Source organism: Lutzomyia longipalpis, chromosome 1, assembly GCF_024334085.1.
Source record: "Lutzomyia longipalpis isolate SR_M1_2022 chromosome 1, ASM2433408v1".
NCBI classification, from domain to species: Eukaryota; Metazoa; Arthropoda; class Insecta; order Diptera; family Psychodidae; genus Lutzomyia; species Lutzomyia longipalpis.
In genome coordinates, this window is record NC_074707.1 from 46,628,203 (window position 1) to 46,649,206 (window position 21,004).

The following is a 21,004-nucleotide window of genomic DNA, read 5'->3' on the forward strand; positions in this document are numbered from 1 at the left end:
TTTTACTTTTTTTTTAGGAAAGTAAGATATACATAAAAAAAATTCTCGATATTTAAATGAATATTTAACCCAAACGTCTCATTAACGATTTGTTTTTATTTCTTTGTTTTCTATTCGATTAACATTTTGTAATGTTAATTATAGTCCCTTTAGTACAGAGATAAAATTTAGTACACATATTTGTTTATTTCTTGTGAAATTATATTTTTCATAATCTTTGATGTAAAATTAGGTTTTTTTTTGTGGGAAAGAAACTTTAAAAAGCTGTGCCTGAAAGAAACACAACTTAAATATTTAAAAGATTTTCTCTTGTACTAAAGAGTACTAATTTTTTTTTCAAAGTTAAATAGAAAACAAAAATTTCTTCAATGATCTTCAGCTTATTGCATATCATATCTCTTTACATATTGGCTGATAATCTTTATCAGGTACCACAACTAAAACACATTAATTTTCAAGCTATAAAAAAAGAATCTTTAAAACCTTTTAATTTATCTTTGCTGCCACACAATTACTGCAGGTTGGGGGTTATTGGCCCCAATGAATAATTTGCAAAATTATTTTCTCATCAATTACACTGCACTTCCTTTCGTATCGAATAACAAAATTGGTCTCCGGAGAGCGGTTTCAGGGGAACCAATACTCATGACTTTTGGGGTGTGGAGAGAGAATCTCGTTCTGCAAATGTGATTATTGGGAATTGATGACAGAATGGGGAGCAAAAGAGAAAATGCAAAAAGGCCACAGGAGAGATTCGGCGTGGAAGAGGGACAGAGCAAAATATAACTGGCGGAGGAAGAGCATAAAATCATGTATAAATGTGAGCATATAAATACAAAAGGCGGTAATCGATGTGCGAAATAAACAAAAGCGGACATAATTATCGAGTTATCGCACCGCTCATATTTATGAGGCGTTCTCTGCAATCGTTTTCGGAGGGAGGGGTGGTTTTCAAATTTTAACTGTATGTATGTTACAATGTTCGGTGCAAAAGTATGCGCGCTCTTTTGCAATGCTTCGCGATGCTTGGTGCATTGAAATTATTGCGATTTTCAATGCTGGGGTCAGGGGTGGGAGAAATATCAAACATTATATAGCGAACGCCACACTCATCTCACGGCCATTGGAAAGTGAATAAATTCCATGGGCAACCCCCAATTTCGCGCGCCACATGCTACAACGAGGACACTTTATGATGGCACAATCGGGCTCCTCGTGGTCATTTTAACCCCCTTCCTCCCCACGGGGTAGCTTCATCCCCATTTTTGTCTCACATGAAAATGCACGCGACACACGGGGTTGCAACCAAACCCATTGCACCCTCATGCCCAAGGTGGATGCAACCCCAAGAGATCTCATTGTCTGATTGCACGACAAATCGGAAATTGCAATCAAACCCTCGCGCGCTAGTAAAAGGACCCACCACGTAGTTTTGTGTGTGAAAGATGGAGGGGGATCGCACCCCCATTTGCCGCTTAATTCGTCGTAAATCTCACGGCAAGATGGCGAAGGCGCGTGTGGTTAACCAGGCGGAAGTTTCTGCATAAATAGCACCATCGTGGAGCTCGAAATTACTCCGTGAAGACTATTAAGGGGGGAGAAAAGCAAAGCTCCCTCGTTGTCTAAATTAATGCATTGTGCGAGCTCCATTCAGCTACAATGAAAAATCATTTCCTCCTAAAGGAAATCTTTCTGACAAACATCAGATTTTTACTCACTTTTAAAGAATTAAAAGGAAAATGGTTAGAGAAGTTGAAGAATTTTCTTTAAAGAAATTAAAACTTGATAAATGAAAATATTCAGATTTTAGGATTTTTTTTTTTATTTTTTTACCTGGAAAGTACTATGTTTAAATCTAAAAAATAATAAATTCAAATAGAAAAAAGACTGAATCCAAGTCTTTAAAAGCTATTTAATACAAGCCTAAACAGCACTAAATTAAAGCCTAAATGAATTCAATTTAAGCATTGAAAAGTTATTCAGATTCAAATTCTAAAAAGGTTCAGGTTGCGGTCAAAAGGCTTAAAAATATTTACTTAGATCATCTCTAAAAAGAATTAAATTTAGTCCTAATTTTTTTTTCAGATTCTAATCCTAAAAAGGTTTAGACTAAATTGGAAAACCTTAAAAGAAAAACTAAGATCAAGTATAAAAATACTAAATTCGAGTTTAAAAAAAGTTGTTTGGATTTGTCTTAGGTTTCTGATTGACGATCAGACAATCAGACTTTAAAAGAGTATTTAGAGATTAAGCCTAAAAAGTATTAAGTTTTAGCCTCAAACGTACTAAATTCAAGCCTAAAATGTCCTAAAAGACTAATTAGACTTTAATCCTAAAAGGCTCAAATACAAGAAGCCTTAAAGAAGTATTTAGATCAACCCTTAAAAGAACTTAGTTTTAGCCTAAAAAGTCCTTAATTAAAACCTAAAACGGTTATTCGGTTTTTCGTCTTAAAAATGCTAAGATTGAGTACAATATTCAAGCCAAAACATCCCTTGAAAATTTCTCAAATGAAAAAGAAAAATATCTGAAGCAGACTTGAGCACAATTGAGACACTTAAATGGGCCTCTAAATAATTTTGGGGTAATTAAACCCCTATTCGGATATACATCGAGAAAACCCCGTACCACACCAACCCTTTTGTAGAGAGCGGAAGGATGTTTTAAAGTCAACATTGAGTACATAGCCAATGATGCCAAGATGAGAAGGAGACGAAGGCAAAAAAAAGGGAAGCTCGAGGGTGCAAAAGCAGATGAAGAAAGTCCCTAAATTGTCTCGCAATGAACCATTTGGAATTTATGGATTTTATTTGAAAATAAAAGTTTCTCGCTCCTTGAGGGGGTTTTTCCTCTTTTTTGCTTCCACTGCTTTCCTTTTCGCGGGGTGCACCAAAAGGGATAAACACGGAGACACCGCTGCTGGTGGTTTGAGACGGTGAAGGAAGAAAATTGTGTGGGCTACAGCAGAATCCCTCGCAAAAGGAGATTCCGTAGCATACAACACTATTTATACGAGATTTTTGCTCCCTCGACACGAAAGCATTTTTTTGGGGGGGGGGGGGGGGGGAGAGAAAGAAGAAAAAAGCGCCAACGCAGCTCTTCTTCGAATCTGCGGTATTTTTTTGCACATTCGCGAAAGGGCGTCCACCATCTCCTCATATATAGAATGTTGCATGCAATCCGACATTCAACAATGCACACATAAGACTCTCATGCCAGGTATCCACACCATTTTATGTTTTATGTATATTGAATTGGAGAGAAATAAATCAAGATTTAATATGGAGATAAATGTCCGCGTGTGCGTGTTTATACGAGAAGTCTCTCACAGAGAAGGAAAAGTCTCCGTAAGCCACAAAACTCGAGCATTTTGAATTTTTTTTTCAAAGGGGATTTATATTCGATTTATTCCTTTTTATTTAAAAACTCTGCGTACTTACAGGAAAATCTTCATCCATTTATTGTGTTTTGCGTGTGTGTGGATGCTCTTTTTTTACGGGTCACGTCGTGATCAAAGAGGAAGTCGGCCAACATTAAGAAACGGGGCAAAAGAACGGGGAAATTGTGTATGTATGAGGAGGAAACAAGCAGAAAAAAGAGACATAAATAGCATTTAGATGCCATTTAACCTCCTCTCAATTGCCATTGATGGGCTCAAGGGATTTATTTGCCGTAATTTCGGGCATGGGATCAAAAGAAATTGCTGTTAAAAGAACGAAAGATGGTGTTTTGATGTTCTTTTCTTTCAAATTTTCTTTTCTTTTGTGAGTTATTTACACATATAGGTGATTCTCTTTTGAGTTCTTTAGCAAAAGGGGTGTCAGAAGATTTTTAAAAAGATTTTTTAAATTATTTAAAAAGTCTTTAAAAAGAATTATTATCAAAGAGTTCTCCTAATATTTTTTTTGCTTCACCCCCCTATCTAAACAGATTGTCAAGTAGACAATTTTAGGTATCAATAAAACACCCTCAACCCTCCCCTACAATTTTATGCAAAACGTGAAAATAAAAATCATCTTGGAGATATTTTTCCAACATGCGGTACATCAAAAATCGAGTCAATTTAGAGTTCCGTTCAGCACCTTGTTAAATGAGTCAATAAAGCGAACTTTTATTGCCCATAAATAGAATTTTATCATGCTTTGCTCAATGCCTCGAGTGATTCATAGTTTTCCTCCCGAAGTGCTCTACATTTATCTCACTGTATGCACACACATATAGCACCCAAAGCACATAAGAAAATACTACACAACATTTTCAGCCCAACTCCCTCCCCCACGCTTTGTATGCCACACTTTTCACCCAGTCGAGATTAATTCGAAATCGTTTATGCTGCCATTAACCCCCCAACGGCATACCCCCCCGAAATATTCCCAAAATGTCGTCGGCATGAGAGGGAGAGAGAGATTTCTCAGCTTGGCAAATGCACTTTAAATGCATTTTTGATTTAAAACACCATCAAATGGCTTTTCTGTACGGATTTTCCTGCAAAGAGAGATTTTCCCACATCCCCCCAAAAAAGCTCTCTCCTCTCTCGAAACTCTGCATATAATAAAAGTTTCACAAGAGAGATTGTCAAACTGTATTTTTAAATGCGATATGTGTGGGGGAGGGGGGGGGGGAATTTTTAAAGGCAAAGCCGATGGGGTGGTTTGAGCCCCTCATTTCACCCACCAATCGCCCACAAAAAGCTTTGGTCGTAAATTGAGCTCATGTGCGAGTCAACAAAAGCTGCGGCGAAGCTTTTAAATGCTCCAAAATGTGGAAAATTTCTCTACCACACACACACATGCGGGGGTGTGTGTGGAAAAAGCCCCCGAATGGGGTGGTCTTTTTAGCACACATAGCTCAGGACTGACATTTAATTTAAACTTTGAAATACGACCAATAAAATATTCAGACTTAGTGCCGGGGATTTAAATGTGTCTTCTCCGTACCCATTCAGGTAAGAATTAACTCGCCTTCTCACCGAGCTTCCGGGTTGGGAGGAGGGGCATGGGGGGTGAGTGAGTGCGCTGATGAAACTTTTGATGAATCTCACCGTGGCTTTAGGGATCACCACATGAGAGCTTTTGCTACATTTATTCCTCGCACAACTTTCTAAATGGAGCTTTTTAGAAATGTACGAAGAGGGAGGAAAAAAACCACCCCCACCTCTCTCTCGTTTTCCCTGGGATTTTCTCGCAAAACTTTCGCCTTCTCAAAATGCTTCAACAACCTCCCCCAAAATGGCGAGGATGGTTTTTACTCACCCCCAGAGAAGCAGAGAGAGAGTGAATGTAAGTAAATAAATACCCCCACATTATTCGTCTTGCCTTATCAAAGCCCCGTATTTCACGTCGACAAAAGCCTTCTTCACGGCGACACGGGCAAAAAGCCCCAAATCCCCACAACTATACCACCCTGTAATTACATGCAAAGACATCAGTGGGGTCGACATGCATATGAATGCCACTTGCATTTACAAATCTCGCATTTCCACCCCCTTAGTTTTAGGGTGAACGGAACACGGTGTTTGTTTGCCTTTCGCTATGTGCTTATGCACACCAATGAGGATTGTTTTTCGAGACCTTTACTTCCTGTGACAAGCTCTCGTGACTCCCAACCACCACTTCCGTACGACGCCCATTCACCCAAATACATTTATTCCACACCAAACCAACCCCCATGTATGTATGTATTTTTGGGGGTGGTGGTTTGTCACATTTACAAAGAAAATGGGGGGTTGTCACATTTCTTGGACACTGAGAGAGGAATTTATCGACCTTCCCGAGAAGGAGTTTATTCTTTTCATTTAATAAGAAGCTAGAAAAAAATCTTAAGGGGAGAATAAGGTGAAGCTGACCCTGTAAGAGTTTGAGAAAAGCTTGAAAATTTCATTGAATTAGATAAATTCTGAGTCTGAAGTCTTTCAGTTTTTTAGTCCAGAATTTGTAACAGATGAATTTACTTCATATTGTGTCAACTGCAAACTTCATTACTCAATGCTTTGTTCTGAGGCTTATTACATTTTGTCCAGAACGGATAGGATTTAAATATTTTAAGACAACCTTTTATACTTACTAAAAAGTGAAAGAAATTTCTTTTCAGGCCAAAGAATATGATGATAAAGATCCTAAATCTGAGTCTTTTAAACCGAATAGATTTTTTTCATATTAAATTTAGTAGGTACATTTTAGACTTGAAGCTAGTACTCTTTTAACGTGAATTTAGTTCTTTCAATGTTTTATGTCCTTAATCTTATTTTCGTTTAGACCAAGAAACGTTTATCTACTGCGTTATCTGAAGATTTTCATTCAGATAATTACCCCTTAATGAAAATTGAATATTATTTCAATTCATTTCTTGTAAAATTTTCGTTCTAATATTTTTAACAAATTCATCTAAAAATTTCAAGAAAAAGTCTTGAACAAAAAATGAACATAATTGTTCTGGACAAATTCTAACGTTCCCTTGGAAATAATTGAATTATTTTTAAGTAGAATGTATTTGATTTACTCATTTTTCTTTTCTAAATTCTTTTACTTTTAATTCATTTTAACAAAGACTTGAAATTAATTTCCTAATTGAAATTATCATTAAAAGACAAAAAATATAAATCACAAATTTTTTCTTTAAACAATTAAATGTAGGAAGAAGGATTTCTTTTCTATATAACTTCTCCAAAGGAAATTTAATCAAAATATTTGCTCTGGATGATCAAAAAATTATTGTTTACATGGAGTGGCTATGTATACCTGTAACATATAATATCCTCTATCACCCACACTCTCAACATGATTGTACCACCCCCTAGTGTATAGGTTCATTAACATCAAATCCTACACACAGCAAATAAAACAACAAAGAGCAAAACAACCACAATTTTGCGTGGTTTGTTGAACAAAACGGAAAAACATCCTCATATTGTTGCAATTGGGTGAGCTTTCCTCCCGCCCTCTCGAGCTTTTTTCCCTTGCACCGTGTAGCATACAGAGAGTGTGTGTTTTTCTCACGTACCTTTCTTCACCCCATAAATCACCCTTTAACTTTCACCTGTGTGTGGCTTGTGAGAATGAGAATTTATGACATTTATGAAATGGATTTTCGTCGCTATAAATCCCCCAATGCGCTCTACCGCCCATTTGCTACCTATATTATGTGCTACACATTACATATATCTGCTGGCCAGAATGGGAAATCAAAGCCCCCCAACTATATAGCGCTAAATTGTCATCGACTTGGAAACAATAACGTATTATTATTAACGAGAACCAGTTGCCAAAGACTTGGCGCTTTTTTCTGCATGTTGAGAGAGCTCGCGGTCTTCCGTGTATATATGGAGTGGAGGGGCCCCCGTGAATGCGTCGCCAGGAACATTCCCGGAGTGTATGTTCGCGTGGTGAATGAAGGAGAGTGTAGAGAAAATCGTAAATTTGTGCCATGGGTGCGCGCAGACCATTCTGTGTGTATATATCGGACCCGGGGAAAAGTTATGAAAGAACAATGGTGTTTGGAGCGAGAGCAAAAAAAAAGCTCCGCGCTTTAGTGGAGTAAATAATATGAAATTTATATCCTCCACTTTATTATGGATAACTTCTCCGTGGCTTGTTTTCTCTTGGCGGAGGAACTCCTTTGTAATGGACCGCTAAATGGGCGCGCGAAAAGCCATCTCCACATGCGGAGCTTTTTTTCTCTCTCTGCACGCCGACCTCGTAAATTGATTTCTTCGCCACGGAGCTTTTTGCCACGCGGTAAAATGTACAAAAATCCCCCCTCCCCCCTCCTTCCTGTGCGAGTACTTTTCTTATACATACAATACGCGCATCGTTGCAACAAAATCACCATTCAATGGATTCGCCAATGTTGACTTTTTTGCAATTATAACGACCCTTTGGGATGTGTTCTGTGTCAATTTCTCGCGATTGCGAATTTTTGCAACAGCCGCCATCACCATGGCAAAAAGCAGGCTAAAAGAGGAAACCAACAAAAAAGAAAAGGATCAGAACGATAGAGAGCGAGAGAGAGAGAAGCTGAAGAGCGGCATTGTTTATTTATGGCAAAAATAATTGGACATCTAATCAAAGAAGAATTTTCTCTCTTTCTCCGTCTCACCGCGCGGATTATAAAGTCTTGTGGCCGTTTTTGCCTTCGTTAAGGTGCACTCTGAAAGACATTGGAATGAGACGAAGAGGAATGATGAGAAAATGTAAAATATTTTATACATAATACACTTACATGGAGCTTTGAAGAGCATCCATTTGCCAAAACAGGGTGATTCCGAATCGGTTTTGTGAATTATTTAGAAGGCGAAATTAATGGGGTGGAAAATTTATTGATTTTTTGAGCTTTTTATTGGCTTTTTTTATTCTTTGTATTTTAAAGAAAGTTCTCTAAATCCAATAAGTTTTTAAGGATTGTTCTTTTAATTGAAATTCAACTCCAATTAAGGATAACTTCCGTTGTGATCTAATTACAAGATTTTAAATTAAGAGAGTTGAATTAAATTATCTGAAAATACTTATAATGTTCTTTGATATGGATACGCCTGGTTTCTCTTGAATTATGATTTTTTAAAGCTTCTTTATAAAGTGAACGTTTGTTATATAGATTTTTCTAGTTTTTTTTTTACTATTTTCTTTTGTACAAAATTAAAGAACTTTCATATTTTCTTCTGAGGTGTGGTAGAATCAGAGAAATTAAAGGAATTCAGAAATCTTCTACCTAATTCGCTTATAAAATTATGTAGTTTTCTTTTGCTTAAAAAATACCAAAAAAAAGGTATTTTCAGAATCATTTAAAAGATCTTTAAAGCAATTAAAGCTCTCAGAAATTTATCTAAAAGAGTTTTAAGAGAAGAAACAATTCTAATACAGTCAGGTATTGGTTAGTATAGTCCGAAACGTTGGCCAGAAATAAAAATTAATTAGCCAAGAGTAAGACCGAAAATCCGTTTTTTTTTTTAATCCCATTCAAAAGCTTTCTATTAAATGGAGACGCCTGGTTATTCAAGAGTTTATCAACCATTTCTCAAAAAATTCCTCTTAGTTTTTAATTTCTCTTTAATGAACTTTTTAAAATCTTGACAGATGAATTAAAAAAATGAAAATTTAAGGAGAAAAATTCTCTTATATTTTCTTTTAAATAAACGATCTCGTTATGCAATTTAAATTGCAAAATCAAGCATAAAAAATTAGATACATGGTGCCTATCGATCACCCTTTGCCAATTCATGGGGTACCTACCTACACTACATATATAGATATATGTATGTATAGTGCTGAGCATTCAGTACGGGAGCTTTGACTTGGAAATTTCAATCCCCGCATGTTTGTTGGCAAAGTTCGCGCACAAGGCATGGAAGAAGTTTAAATAAATGCTGCAGCACAGCGACAACCATCATCATCGTGGCACGACTGAAATGTTGGAGAAAATGTTTCGTTCTTTTTTTTTTCCTCCCATTGAGTCTTGTTGCAACATTTTCGCAATGCACATCCCTTCCCCGTGAGGCCCCAAGAGTTCTCTGCATGTGCGCGCTCCCGCAAGCAAATGGCAAAAGCCCAATGGACTGAATTAATCTCAACATGCAGGCCATTTTCAATTGACTCGCCCCTCACCCGGCTGCGGGCCGCAGTTCTCGTTGCCCCGCGTGTAGAATTTTGTGTCTTGTTTTGTACCTCACTAATGAGATGAAATACCATAACTCAAATGCCAGTGCACATAGCACACAGACTCTCAAAGTCCACCATGCCGAAAAAAGGCATATCGACGCGAGATTTCTCTCTGATCGCGCAACATTGCCCTCTCATGCCACAGATACCGGTGTGTGGCTGGAAAAACTCTTTGGGGAGCAATGAAAATCATAATTGTTTCTTGTGTACCTGACCCCCTTGCCTCCCTCCCTCCCCCTTTGTCCAAAACCCGTGCGACATCATGCAGTGACATGAGGTGTATTATGGAATAAATTTGCATTTAAATACTGCGTGTTTTGTGGTGCAAGGGAAAAAGGACAGGCATGGGGGGAGGGGAGAGGGTTCAAGCAGCAGCATAAATATTGATATTTGTGGACATTTCTGCAATGGATTGTTTTTCTTTTTCATACCAAATGAACTCCACACATACATAAATGTATGTAGCCACTTGTATATATGGGCAAACCCACAAAAAAGCTCAACACATTTCATGCGCTCTGACTAACAAGATTTACGATCAAATGCAACCCACCAACAAGGAGGTGGAGCTTTTTCTTCTGTGTGACATTTTTTCTCTCCCCCCTTTCTGTCGTTCGTCTCAACTAGACTCTCAAGAGCTCATTAAACTAAAAGAATGGCCATTTGAGATAAGGAGAAAATGTTTGCAATCAAGGACGGAGCTTTGTTTTTTCATTCATTCACCATTCCACCCGGAAATTCAATTCTTCGTCGAATGGGGTCAAGAAATGGGTGGTTTTTTCTTTAACTTTCCAGTGGTGTAGTCAGGAAGGGGGATTACTGCTAAAAGTTCTTAAAAGTTTATGTTTTTCTTTAGAAGTCAAAGAAATCATTTTCATGATAAAAAAAAATAAACGGAAAATTTTGAAAAATGATTTACTATGAAATCAACGTCAAACGTTAGGATGGAAACGTCAAATGTTTGGAAAGAAACGTTAAATATTAAAAAAGAAAAATATGATGCTACTCAATTTGTTCTATTTGTCAATTTTCCTTTGAAATCTAAAGATGAAATAAATTCGAAAAGTGATTTTCAAACTACAAAATCAACGTGAAATGTTAGGAAAGAAATGTGAAATATTTGAAAAAATTCTGAAACGGTCAAATTACTTATATTGCCAATTTTCTTTAAAGCTTAAGAGAAAATATTTTTAAGATAAAAATTGTATGAAACAAATTTTAAAATTGATTTCAAAATGTTTTCAATAAGCTTTAAACGTTGGAAAAGAAACGTCAAACGATTAGAAATTTAAAGTAGGTACTTGGAAAAAAATTTGAACGTCAAGAATTTGTTAAGAAATAACATACGAAAGAAAGGAAATGTCAAACGTTAGAAAATAAATTCCTAACAAATGAAAAAAAAAACATTCAGCGTTTGATGATAAAATATCAAACATTAGGATTGCTCAAATAAATTGATATTCTTAATCCATTTTTAGCGCCGTTTATTATGAGTCTAATTAATTATTTTCTAAATTTTCCTTGAAATTTTCTTAGCAAAAAAAAGCCTTTAAAAATATTAAGAAATACTTTGCTTTCTTACAGTTCAGATAATTTAAATGATCCCTAAACGATTTACAATAAATCGGAGAATTCGTTAAAACTTTAACAAGACGGAGAGGAACCTTCCTTCCAAGTTAGAAAGCAAAGCAAGAAGAATCTTCTTCTAAACTCTTTTTTCAATCTACAAAGGAGACTTTCTCACCCAAATAGAATCTCAATGCGGGATCTGATTCTAAGCGCAATGGGATGTTTGGAATTTTGATAAGAGCATCTCCGAGTCTTTTTCCTTTACTTTTCTCACAATGTTGTACCTCTTTGCAAATGCGAAGACTTGTTGTTGAGAAGAAAATGCTGGTAAATGTGCTTTTTATAAGGAATACACCTGAGAGGTGAATTCAATTGAATTTTCCTTTTGCGTTAAATGCGATGCGATTCCACAATTGGACAAAACCGCGCATGATTGTCTGGCTTTTGCGCATGTTTTGTGATGAAGATGAAAAAAAAGAAGAAAGAGCACGAGAAGGGGCTATTCAGTGCGATGGGTCAGAGTTGCGTGACAGTCGCGAACGCATGAGAGTCGCCATCGTGGTTCCATCGTCTTCGTTTTTCTTCTTCTCAAGTTTTTTTTTCTTATTTTTGAATTTTGTGCCAATTATAAAACCAGTCAGGGCCCCCTCTGGTGCCCCCATGATCGCTCTGACCACACGATAGTGGATGGTGGAAGGCTGCAAAAATTGGGAGTGCGAATGGGATGGTAGAGAGAGAGTCAGGCAATTGAACAATGTGTGAAGATTCACTTTAAGATTGCGCATGCGATGGGGATTTATATTTAATTGTTAACCATTTGCAGAAACACTCCTGCACACATTTTTCGTATTATGGAGAATTCAGAGCAAAAATTTTTTGGGATGGGACCATTTCTCCTTTAAGAGAATATTCTCGCGTCTTAGCTCTGAGTTGGATGGCGTGCTTACAAGAATGGGTGCGCAGACAATGGCCCACAGATGTTGTGAGACGCCCAATCAATCCACATGGGACATAAATAATAAAGAAAAGTCCCTCATTGGGAGATTGTGGGGCAAAGAGAGAAAATATACAATGTGTTTGCGTGGTGTGTTCTGCCTGCCCAATAAACCAACAAAATGTAGGCAGGAGAATGCATCATGCAATGGCGATCTCCTTCACTTTTCTTATTTCTTTTTTCTAAAGCTAAATATGGTGAAATGCTGTGTACGGAACATTTATCGCCGTATACATCTCGCCCCGCGCAACTTCAACCCGCGGATTGCATGCCCCAGCCCCGTGTTCCGTGACAATCTCCACCATCCCAGAGAGCTTGTCTTGAGCCGGGGATCTTGCACACCCGTGGTGGGTCCCTCACCCCGCGCCAACCTGTCATCGATTCGTGAATAATGTCCACGCGGTGTGGTACACAGACTAAGGTGCCCAATTGGGTCTGCTTGCTCTGGCAATGGGGGTTTATTGAATAAATCCCGTGGGCAAGTGGTTAGGAGGCAGGAGTGGAGCCTTCTCCCTTTGATCTCTCCACCATCGCATATATGTAGGTACTCCTTGCGCGCCCACTGCCAGATTGCCCGAGCAGAGGTGTTTTATATCCATTTGAGAGCCATCATCATCATCGCGCAGAGCACATGGCGTGTCGTCGTCCGGTGCACAGCAAGTGGCTGCCAGAAGGGGTGGGTAACTACCCTAAATGATGCAAAAAACCATGGGCCAACCTCTTCATGCAGCAGCCATTTGCCATTGCGCACAATAAACAACCAATTTCGGGAAGAATTAATTAAGAGATTCTTAAATTGAGATTTAAGAACAAATATTCTTGATTTTTTTTGTTAAGAATTTTGGATTTGCCATTGGCGAAAAATAGTTAAAATCGGGGTGATTTGAATCATTTTTCTCTATATTAAAATTTGTTAAAAAGAATTTTTATTTCTTCAGTAAAATGTTTGAATTTTTATTTATTTTATCAGCGAAAATATTTTTTGTCATCAATATAATCAAATTAAAATGCAAGATAATTTAATTAAAAAGATTTTTTTAACTCTTTCGCGTCCATTGGGTCACACGCTGATCCAAACGTGAAACATTTTATTTTCTTGAATTTAAATGAATTTAATTATTTTTTTCAAGTTAGAAATACGTTAAGATTGCGCATAAAAAACCAAAAAAGACATTTTGACTCCGAAATGGAATTTGAAAGCATGTTTCAGTGTTTCTATGTTTCATGCAGACGCGAAAGGGATTAAGAAATAATGATCCAATAAAAGTAAATTAAAAAAAAATTTTAACGATTTAATAAATTTCCAATTCTAATGAATTAGGCCCTAAAGTATTGAATATTTCTTCCCGCCCCCTTGAAGCATTAAATAACAAAAACATATCTTAAAATTAATTTCAAGCATTAAAACAAAAATAGAAAATAATGTTTTTAATATTCTTTATTATTTAAAATAAACGGACTTTAGATTTAACTGACTTCTGTTTAGAAAGAATATTTGCGAATAAGTACAGACTCCGCCTTTCAGCAAATATGATTGGAGGAAATAATTCAAGATGTCTGATTAGCCTGCTACTCCCCTAAAAATAGACCAAAACTTCATTCTAACGATATTTTAAATTAAAAATCCGAATTATTAGCGCAACAAATCCCCGCGTTGTTTAATATTCTTTAAATATTAATTCTTAGAATATTTTTCCATTTTGTTTTTTTATGAAATTTTTATTTTCTATTGTCCTGAATAAATTGTAGTGGGCTTTCGTGATGTTTGAGTCTATTAACACTTGGAGGATCGAGGTTTCTAACCTCAAAAGTTTGACCTTAATTTTCTCTCAAAAGAAAATATTTTTCCAAATTTTCTTTCTACGATCTTGAAGTAATAAAACATCCCTACACACAGATGTAGAAATTATCACGATATGTTTAAGAGATTTTATTCTGTGTCGATTTAAAAAATGTCGAATTGGCCACAGTGGCCAGCAATGTCCTACAAAGGTTAACAGTTCCTTCACTTTTACAGACTTCTAGCATTAACTACCCCCTAAATTCAAAGTCAAAACTCCACAAAACGATCCGAAATTAAAAAATTCCAATTAAAAACAAAGTATCGTTGTTTTTGAAGTATGTAGTTGTCAGCCCGCTGTGCATTTGCAAAGTGCTTCGTTAGGGAGAACAAGAGCAAGACTTTGCGATGCTTGTATCAAATGCCCTGTGCCGCCACATTGCATTTTGCCTCCCTTGGCGTCCCTTTCCGCGTCTTTTTGCTCCCTCGGCATGATGTCCCGAAAAGAGCAAAAACAAGTCTCTTGCGCGAACACGGAATACCGGTATCGTGGACGAATCGAACTGTTTCGCAAAAAAGGAGAGGAGACTCTACCCGTCAACCCCGCACAACTTCACCTCATCCATGTATAGCTATGTGCATTTCATACTATGTACGTATATAATCTTGTATAGAGGAATTTTTTCCCCCTTTAGCTTTTTTTTCCCTCATCGTCTTCTTGCCAACATGTGTGTGCAAGAAAATCAGCTTCTTGGTTGCCTTCGTTTTGCCCTCTTCCAGCATTCGCATCACGTTTCCACTCCAATAATTTATTTCTCGTGGACAGCTCACAGGTATGCCTTAATGATGTGGCGAGATCCATTTTTATAAAATGGCCGTTTCAAACGTCATTCCTTACGATTATTGCAACGATTATTGTTATTGTGCCAAAGTGGTCATTCCCCAATGGGTCATTTGTTTACTTGGGGCCTCCGTCTCTCCCCATACAGCTTCTTCGCAATTCTCACCATATATTTTCGTAACTCATGGCTGCGTTGCGGCAGCATAAGAAAAAAAAACCGAAGAGAAGCACAATATGTATAACCCGTCACACATGCGGAGATCGATTGGAAATTAATGCACTGCCAACGGTTTTTGAAAGCTCTCGCGCCGAAAGCTCACGCGGGATCTTTTGCATTCCTCCTTTAGCCATTTGACACTAATTGGGATGATTTTGTAAAGTTGAATGGCAATCAGGTTGCTTCATTTTACCACACTTGTGAGCACCTGGACCTATTCATTGCATACATATATGATTGATTAATTAACTGATAAGACCCCACACAGAAGATGAATTGCCCACTCTGTGTGACAGAAAAATAAATTTGCACGCAAAAGGGGTTGGATGTTTTATTGCTGGCACGTTTTATTAAAGCTCTCTCTCTCTCTCTCTCTCGCTGAATTATATATTTTTGGGGTGAAAAATTATTGCTTTGCACTCTGTTTTATGATTTGATTAATGTTTCAGACAAATTTATTAATTTATTTTTTAAAGCTTTTCCAAAGTTAATAACTTCATAGGTCTTATAAGCTTTAACTTTGAAAAAGCTTTAGATAATTAATAAAAATTTAAGGCTATAAAAACTTAGCTTTAGCTATTAACTGTAAGCTTAACTTCAAACTTGTGTTTTGAACCTGACGTGAGATAATTTTCTTAGTTTTTCCGGTCGTCGCCAGGGGTAGAAAATTTCGTCCAAATGAAAGACTTACTTCCCAAACTTAACTTACTTAACTTCAAAGCTTAAAGCTTTCGACTTAAAGCTGAAGCACTAGGGCTGTTTCAAAGCTAAACTTTCAAGTATTATATTAAAGTAAGAGATTTCAAGCTCATTTCCCCGCTAGAGGGCCTAGGATTAGTCCAAAACGACATCTAGCGTTGAAAGTAAAATCAAAATCTGGTCTTAAAAATGTAGGACGATATTCCTACATGGGCTATTAAGTACCCTTAATTAGAGAGCTAACGGGTCCCGAACTGAATCGGACGAGCAACAGTGGGCTACTGAACCTATGAGTGCCTGATGAGCGGCATAGAGCTAACGACTCATCTCACTCTTTCACCCAGAGCTGTCCAACCCTAGACACACATAGTGCCACAGCTCAACATATAATACGGTAGAAGGGTTTCTCTACCGGGGCACATAGCATTGTTCTACATCTCGGCCTTCCTGATATGATCAATGTCCTCATTGATGAAGTGAATGGTCAATCCAGTGTACTGATTTCTTCCGCTATAATTCATTGTTGTCATCCTGTTTCTTTAATCTCTTGTTTCTTTCTTTTTCCATGATGGAGTACACATAGTACTATGAGCTCTGTGAAGCAACTAAGCCTGGGGCTCAGCTAGTGAAGACGAAGTCTTCTTGCTTCGGCTCTCGTCTTGATTAGCGATTTATCTTCCTTCTATCCAATTCTTAATTCCTATTATACGCTTCGGGTTCCTTTCCTTCTTTGTATCTTGGTTTAGCGCACTCAGCTTTCAAGCGGCACATAGCCATTGCTTGACTTTGGCACATAGCCTTCCTTAACATCAATCCAGTCCTCAATTCCGGTCGTAGGCTTAAGATTCTCTTCCTTCATTTCCTCTAGATTGTGTCTGAGTGGGGCATATAATATTTGATATTTTAAATCCTTCACATTTCTTTGTTGCTTCCTCGTTGTATGTCCATTCTCTAAAATGACAAAGAAATTATTCTCCATTTATATTTAGTAGGCTTACCTTGAGATCTTAATTTCACTTTTCTGTCCTGAAAAACAACTAATTAAAATCTCGAATAAATAACAATGCATTTCTGTAATTTCTTTTTATTTGACTTCACACTTGACTACACTCAGTAGGCTTAAGTTTCTTTATTTCTCGAAATTCAATTTAATTATCCCTACATTGGAATTCATCGGAATTATTGTGGGCACTGAGCAATCAAATGTCCGGTCTTCTTGCATCTGTAACAAAGTTCTCAGAGCTTCGTCGATCTTCGGTGCTTTTCTACTCATTCTCCTTTTTGGCTTCCTTGTGTGCTTCCCAATGTCATTCTTCTTGCCATGGCGGTACGGATGGTATCGCCCTGAATTTTACCCAGATTTGCGCTTGGAATAGCGCCTGTCTTGCTTGGAATCGTCTATGTTTCAGTGTTTTGTTCCGCATCAATTAGCACGCGGAGAAGTTGCGTGAGAGATTCAAAGTTTGTGTCAACAATGATGCCCTTAAATCCACAACGGTAGGAAAGAATTGCAACAATTCATCGCGAAATTTTTGCCACGAATCCAGCCTCGCTTTGGCTCAATGAACCATTTTTTTTGCTGGTCTCCTCAATCACATAGATGCCTAAAGAATTATCACTCTCTCTTCCCAATGATACATCAACGCGCCTTTTCAACTTCTACAAGCCAATCTTCAGTGTCAATGCAGTCGGTCAATCTGAATCAAATCGCTGTATTATTGCGCTTAGCTTCTTTGTTCCCATGGGCATGGCAACCGTGTTGTTTTGCCTTCTCGACTTGTGTTTCCTGCAGTTAAAAGAGTTAAATTACACATAGCATTTTTAACTTTTTATCTTCATAAGCTTCTCCTGTCTCACTTCTTTATCTTCTTACTTACTCTGCAGCAATTTCTTTATGATATTTAATGGAATTTTTCTTGCATTTCCTCACAAAATACCTTGAATATTCAAAACAATCAAACACGCATATAAAATGACATTTAATATGACGCAATACCCGAGTATTCAATCGGCACGACCGAAATGTCACGATGTGGTCAAATTCCAGCAAAAACATTTCGTGTTTCATCAATCTTGTCAAAACTTGTTTCATGAAACACGGCTAATTTCACTTTCGTATGAAACACTTCTAAAACATTTTGCATTTTTTCCTATGATTTCGCATGAAATATGTTCAAAAAAAAATATCATGAATAGCCTGAAAAGGAATTCCTGTTACGACATGTTATTGCAAGACAAGACAAGACAATTATTTTGTGCGGGTGGCCACCATTCACACATAGCATACATAAAGGGTTAACACATAGAAATTTCTGGAATCGCCAAAAATTTCTTGGAATTTCATGATAAATGTCAAAGCTCAAAGAAACTCAATTTTTCTCTCTTTATTTCTCTTTCCTGGGGGCACTTAGGGGTACTTGCGGTATTTCCATTGCCGGGAGTTCCTCCACACAGTCGCTGGGGCGCTTCTCGATGGTCTTCGCAGTCCCATCTAGCCGCTTTTCGCTGCTTCTACGCCACATTTTCTTCCACACGGTGGCGGCCATGTTGCCTCTCGCTGCTCTTCTGCGTTGTCCTCTCCGCATTTTCACTTTTTTTTCACTCGCGCCGTGATTTTCACGGTTTTCCACACGCAGTGGCACACGCGGACCCTATCCCACTTCTGATATGTAGGACGATATTCCTACATGGGCTATTAAGTACCCTTAATTAGAGAGCTAACGGGTCCCGAACTGAATCGGACGAGCAACAGTGGGCTACTGAACCTATGAGTGCCTGATGAGCGGCATAGAGCTAACGACTCATCAGGCACTCATAGGTTCAGTAGCCCACTGTTGCTCGTCCGATTCAGTTCGGGACCCGTTAGCTCTCTAATTAAGGGTACTTAATAGCCCATGTAGGAATATCGTCCTACAAAAATAATCCCCGCTGATGCAGAAAATATTAGTCTGATTTTTGACAGATTTTGACGAATGCTTCCGTTTATTCGCTCTGTTGGGATTGTCGCTCGATTAAATTTCACAGACAGTTAATTCTTCTCCACACACACGCAAAAATCCGTCACATTTTCCGCGGGAAAGTCACCATTTCTGCGGATTTTCCATCCACAATTGATTGTTGCATTTCCCATTCATCCACCCAGTGCCATGCCGCTCCTCCCCCCCCCCCCGCTAAATCACCAAATGAATTTATTGTATCAAACAATAAGTCACAGAGAGAAGCTCTGCAGATTCGCTACAACAAAATTTATTTGTGTTTAATAAATTTAATTAATAAATGGAATAAAATAATTTATTCTATTTGAAAATTCAAAATCCCCCTCAAGTATTTCATGCACATTGCACACAAACATTTCTTAAGCAACGGAGGCATCTTGTCTCGCCGCTGTGAGCCTCTAGGTCAAGGAAGATAAATTATTTTCATTTTATATTAAAGACGGAAAAAAAATTATATGGAGGTATTAATTCTCTATGGTGAGAAAGCACCATGGTGTAAGAAAAAAAGGCGGGAAAATTAATGGATTTAAATTGTGGCAATGGGTACGGATGGACAGAGAGCCCACAGAGCAATTAAAAAACAAACAAACGCATTTCATAATGTGTTAACAAAAGAATTAATTGAATTAAAGAATTGCACCCTGGCGTGACAAAATGCTTGTTTTATGTCAGAATGGGGCTTCACATATATTTTTCATTTTCACATCAATCACAATTTTCCCCGGGAAAAGCGGGGGAATGTGTGTGTGAGCGTGTGTGTGTGGAAAAATAGCGAATCGATAATTTCTAATCAATTTCCCTCATTGAATTTTGGCCATGGGGGTGTGGCTCTAATGCGTCGATTTATAAGCTCAATATGGTGTAATGTGATAACAAGAATACACCGTGGAATTATTCTGCTGATCCTCTTGCGCCCGGCCTCGGAAAATTAATTATCCCACCCAACATTGGGATATTTTGGGGGTGTTTTTGAGGTGCCAGAGGAGGTTAGAATATTAATCAATTATTTGCCCGATATACCATTTATTTCTCCATGTTGCAATTAATCGTTTGAAATATTTCTTATTCCACTTTGTTCTGAAATGAATTAGGTATTGAAAAATAAATTTTGGAACATTCTGGTGAATAAAATCAAAATTAGAATTGAATTTTCTTCAAAATATAAAACGGTTTTCGACTGTTATTCCTTTGCAGTTGAATTGAGCGAGTTCTTCGTGATTTTTCGGGTAGTTTCGTACCTTCCTCACAACTGTCAGATTGCAATAAATGTCAGTGTCTTGACATTAACAAACGTCAGCGTTTTAAATTTATTTTTTAAATGCTTCAAATATTATTTTGCAGCATCTTACAATTTTTTTTGCATCTCCTAAATGTTGTCTCATTTCATAGATTAATTAGCAATAAGAACTTTAGCAAACAATTCCACATAAATTGACGCTTTTCTCTCTTTTTCATTCTAGGTAAGTCCCACCACTTCAGCTATATACATAAACTACTAAAAGATGATGGATGGAGCATGTAAAGACGGCAAATGAAGACAAAACTCGGTGGATTGCTCGTGAGTAGGGAATTTATGTGTGTGGAACATGGTAATTAAATGATATTGAAGGGGAGGTTGCCTCAATTTCCGGGACACCCTACGGGGGGTGCGGTATATATAGCGAGAAAGCTCAATTGGGGAGACGCGTGCGCGCCAAATAAAAGCAAAATAGGCATAAATCAAGCTTAAGTAGAGTCTTATACAACTAATTGCGAGCAAAATTGGCAGAGAATCTCTTGGCTGCCTTTTTTTGCACCCCACCCACCCCCTTGAATGTCTAAGGGGTGGCTCTCGGCACCCCATACAAAACAGAGAAATTCAATGCAGTCACATTGGGGTTTCTGTGGGAAGCTCTTGCCTCACCCCCACAAATCCTCCATAGATTTCGGTGTTTCAAGCACAAAATGCGCAACTTTTTGCATTTTCTCTCGGCTTCCTCATTATATGTATGTAGCTAGTGAAACTCTTTGGTGGTTTTCACCAGACAACCCGCCTGTTCTTACAAAAATATCAATACAGTTCCGCTCTGGGCTATATGTTGGGAATTTTCAATGCATCTGATGGACGATATTATCGCAATAATGTGCCAAAGTTAAGCCAGAAATATGTCATAATTGCTTTTTATATTCACATTTTGTTATATCCTTCGATGCTCTCCACAACCCCCCTCATGGGTGGATTATTAGGCGCATCGAGTGTATGGCTATTCCATACTCAA

At 37.7% G+C, this 21,004-nt stretch overlaps 1 protein-coding gene and 1 long non-coding RNA gene across 3 annotated transcripts in view; one reads left to right on the top strand and one right to left on the bottom strand.

Annotated features, from left to right (window-relative positions):
- The window catches only part of LOC129787859 (homeotic protein ultrabithorax-like), a 124,312-nt gene that overhangs the window by 56,475 nt on the left and 46,833 nt on the right, over positions 1-21,004 (top strand). The gene's annotated exons all lie outside the window — the stretch shown is intronic.
- Positions 16,274-17,906, bottom strand: LOC129787867 (uncharacterized). Its single transcript, XR_008750265.1, has 2 exons — positions 17,628-17,906; positions 16,274-17,536 (listed from the first exon to the last, which is right to left on the bottom strand). It is a non-coding gene; the product is annotated as an uncharacterized LOC129787867 (long non-coding RNA).